This window comes from Alosa pseudoharengus, unplaced genomic scaffold, assembly GCF_046254945.1.
Source record: "Alosa pseudoharengus isolate Yale_2024_CS ecotype anadromous, Long Island Sound unplaced genomic scaffold, YU_APseudo_1.1 YU_APseudo_1.1_scf_4, whole genome shotgun sequence".
Classification (NCBI taxonomy): Eukaryota; Metazoa; Chordata; class Actinopteri; order Clupeiformes; family Clupeidae; genus Alosa; species Alosa pseudoharengus.
Window position 1 is genome coordinate 136,433 of NW_027468774.1, and position 4,344 is coordinate 140,776.

The following is a 4,344-nucleotide window of genomic DNA, read 5'->3' on the forward strand; positions in this document are numbered from 1 at the left end:
TCCACAAGTAGGAGCATCACCAGATGCAATTGTGGAGTGCACTTGCTGTGGAAAAGGCTACATTGAGATCAAGTGTCCTGCGAAATACAAGGACAGCACCATTCTTGATGCATGCTCCTCCAACGACAGCAGCTTCCCTCTGTATCAGAAAGGGCAGATGCATTTGAAAACAAGTCATCCATAATACAGCCAGGTCCAGACACAAATGTTTGTTACAGAGAGGATGCACTGTGAGTTTGTTGTCTGGACAAAGAGGGACTGTGCGATTCTGCGCACCACCATTTTGGGAGCCACGTCTACAGAAGGCCTAGGAGTTCTTTACTGAGGTGTGTCTTCCAGAACTAGTGGCAAAACACTTCACAAAACAACCTACCTCCCAAGCATCAGCATCCTGCAGTGGGGCTTGTGGACACCCTCCCCACTGACGCTCCTTGGCTTTGCCAACTTTACTTTAGCAATAACATAATATCAACGTTTTACCTTCTCGTCTTGTTTTCTTCCTCAGCCCCCCCCCCCCCCACCATTAACGTTTACATCAATTTAACTGAAATGTTAATAGTAAATTATTCGTTTACCCTGGCCTCTTTTTACTATTTATGTTTGCACTGCTTATTCATGCACTACATGTTCTTGCACTTTGCATGTTTTTCCTGATGGTTATTCAAACACATCTGTTTTTTAATCTACCTGTAAATAAAATACAGTAAAATCATATATGTTTCAAATGTTTATTTCACACTCAGTCAAAGCATAAATTTGTTTTATACATTTCAAATAATGACACATTCACACATGTTGGTAAAGGCACAACAAATGATTACAATCTTGTCTAAAAACGTTACATCCTCACCCTCACAAGGCAGAATCATATGGATGGGTACAACTGTCTAAGACTCTGTACTTGTTGCGCACAAGACCAATCACTCTCTCCACATGAAGGTGAGCTATAGCCCTGGTCTCCTCAACATCTTTTGCATCAAGCTGTGCACGACCCCTTGTGAAAGCAGGTATCTTCACCTCAGCACACATCATTCCCACACTTTCCCTGATGTTAAACCCTCGATCTGCTAACACAATGTCACCCGGTAACAGTTTATCTAGTATGGCAGGACCAAGTCCCTAATACCAGAGTCTGGATCCTACTTAGCTCCCCCAAGCACTCCACCTAGTCACCCACCACAGGTCACTCAAATGAATGAATGAGGGCAAGAGATGCAGGACTCCTCAAAATACATTAATTTTATTAAATGCTCATGACCAGGTAAAACAAACATTTAGTTAAAAGAAACTCATGTAATCGGTACAACAGCGAATGGGCCCGGAGGCGAAAGTGCAGCAGTGCAATATGGACACTCAAAAGTTGGTTCTTCACAGCACGGCAAACCATACAAGGGCCATGACCCGGCATACACACCACAAATTAAATACAAAACCAATTCACCAAATAAGGGGCACAGCAAAAGGAAACAACGTCAACAGAAAACAAAAGGCCCACATGTAATTCTGTACTACTGCCCCAGATGGAATTTGCCCAAGCCAATACTGATTACATATTCCCCAAATTAATAAAAAGAAACAGGGAAACAAAACCCACAATAACCCCAACTTACAGAAATGATAAATGACAATACAAGACAAACCAACAGACACAGACAGGCGGACACGTAGATTATGCTACACACACGCTCACGCACACACGCTCACACATACACGCTCACACGCTACACAGTCAAGCACAAACCCACGCACTCTATCTTCAATTAACTTTTAACCACGCACACACGCAAACTCACACAGTCAACAGACACACTGCAAACAGCAAGCACACCGATCGCCCAGCAGTAGGAAAGCAGTAGCAGTAGTATGAGCAGCGAGAGATAGCAGCAGGTACGGTGGAGATGCGCGGCCAAGACCAATTATCCCAGCCCTCAAGCACGTAGCAAGAAAGACCATACAGCCTGAAGTTCCGACCGGCACCGAGCAGAGCGGCGGATAGACAGCCAAACAGCAGAGCAGCAAAGCAGCAACCGACAGACTACCTGCTGTGGCGATGCGTTGAGCCCACAACCCGGAAGTACTATGAAGTACTATGATCCTCCAATGAGACACCCTTTACTACAGGAGGAAACGAGGAAATAAGGAGGAAACACAGTGAAACGATCACAAAGCCAAGTTTCCACTCTTGCCGTTCTTTACGAACTTTCCCAAAATATGGCCAAACAATGCGTCTGCCACAAACGTGAGCTGCCGTCTCACTCCCAGCCCACAACACTGCTGCTTATAAATGGCATGCATGTTCGTCAATGGTGAACACCTGATGGATCAATTGGTGCCACACCCCCAATCATGTCGCCATTTGAGCTCACCCCATCACACAGGAAACCACAATTCTCAGTCAGATGTTTGTCACTAGTGCGCCCACCCCATCCCTTTGAGACAAATGAAATGAAACCCTGTGGTGTGATGACAATAAGGTATTTCATAGTGTGGTGGTGTTTGTACTGGGAGAAAGTCTGGGCTCTTGCATGAAGATTACACGGTTTTTCAATAAAAATTTCGAAACAATCCACAATTGCAGCAACATGCTTTCCAAATGATTCGATGAACTGGTGGGGCATACTAACCATCAAACAGTCTCTGCTTGGCCAGTGCACAATTGGAGACAGCCGGGCATACAACACTTCAATAGTCGTTTGAAAAGCAACACCGACTGTTGTTCTGTGAACTTGAAACAGGTGACTGAAGTGTTGAAAAGGCAGGTCTAACCTGAGACGCATCAGGGTCAACAGGACGCACTGGAATGCTGTAAGCTTTCTCTTTCCTTGATGGATATATGGTAGGGTAGGATGTTGAGCAACATTGCCTGAAAAATTGCAAAGTTAGGAAGTCCAGTGTAGTACTTCACTTTCTCATCATCACCCCTCAGAAACCTTTCATCCATCCTGTATTCCTCAAGCTCCTCCTTCAGCTGTCTGTTTTCCTCCAACAGACTGACGAGCAGGGCTTGCTTCGAAGTGCAGAATTCACATTCTGCACTGGTCATGACTGGCTGCTCAGCATCCAGGTCCTCTGGAAGCTCTTGCAGCGGCTCAGCATCCATGTCCTCTGGTTGCACCTGGGGCGGCTCAGCATCCATGTCCTCTGGTTGCACCTGGGGCGGCTCAGCATCCAGCTCCCCTGGATGCGGCAGCTCAGCATCCAGGTTCTTTGGTTGCACCTGCAGTGGCTCAGCATACAAATCCTCAGCCACCACCTTACGCTTCAGGCTCTGCTAAAACCTTGCCTCATCAGTCATCTGAACATCATCATGGCCCAACAACAAAGATGGCTTCCAGTCTGGGTGATTCTCCAGCATTTCATAGGATGGTTCACCTAAAGTAGAGTAATTATGAAAAGGTGTGAATTTACATGATGCATCATCTGGTAGACCCATTACACAACCCATTACTGTAATTGGCAAAAAAACTAAAACAAAGGTAAGCTGGCATAACAAAAGTGAACATTAAGGTGACATGTAGTAGAGGGAAGTGAGGGAAGTGGGCAAAGTTAGCAAGGAGAACCACTGTGTTGTGAGACAAACACATCCAACAAAAACATCAGAGACGAACTTAAATATCATGTCCATCTCAAAATATCTTGTATGTAGCGCAACCAACGTTACAAAGTTGGCAGTTTATGTTTGCTGCTACAGTTTATGTTACAAAGTAGCACTAGCAAGTAGGTGGCTAACGTAGTATCATAGCTAACGTTAGTAGCGATAGAGTAAAGTTTACGTAGCCTAACAAGGACACACACTCTTCAGATAGATAGACTAGCTTTAGCAGTCAACAAAATAAACACATTTTATGAAATATATTGAGAGCTTACCCGAGTGAAAATGCCGAGAACACACTCGCATACTCTTCGAAATGTTGTCGAAAGTGATGTCCCTTCTTCTCATCGCCGCTACCCAGGCCATTCGACGTCTCTTGGTCACCTCAGCAACTTGCTCTCCATACATCCTTTTCCATAAAGGGAACTGAAAAAAACTGACTCCAGTCTTGTTCCCCTGTTGATCGTTCGACCTGCTGTGGCAGTTCTTCACGCAGCATGTTGTAGGCATTGCGAAATACAAAGTACCAAAATCTCTGTTGTGCTTCTCTATCTATCGCGGTGACAGCCGAGGCAGCTTGATGCTTGACATTCAAAATGGCATTGGGGGCAGGGCCAAAAAAACATGACAACTACTCCTCACTCTCAATTCCAAAAAAGCAACATCAACTTCCTGGATTTAGCTGTCAGTACCAGGCTTAATCACCCACCCACTGAGCTTACCCTACCCGACTGAAGCACACCCTCTGAGGC

The 4,344-nt window shown here is 45.2% G+C and overlaps 1 pseudogene; it reads right to left on the bottom strand.

The window, feature by feature from the left end:
- Positions 1–770: 770 nt before the first annotated feature.
- LOC143102047 (uncharacterized) lies at positions 771–4,000 on the bottom strand (annotated as a pseudogene).
- Between the last annotated feature and the right edge of the window lie 344 nt (positions 4,001–4,344).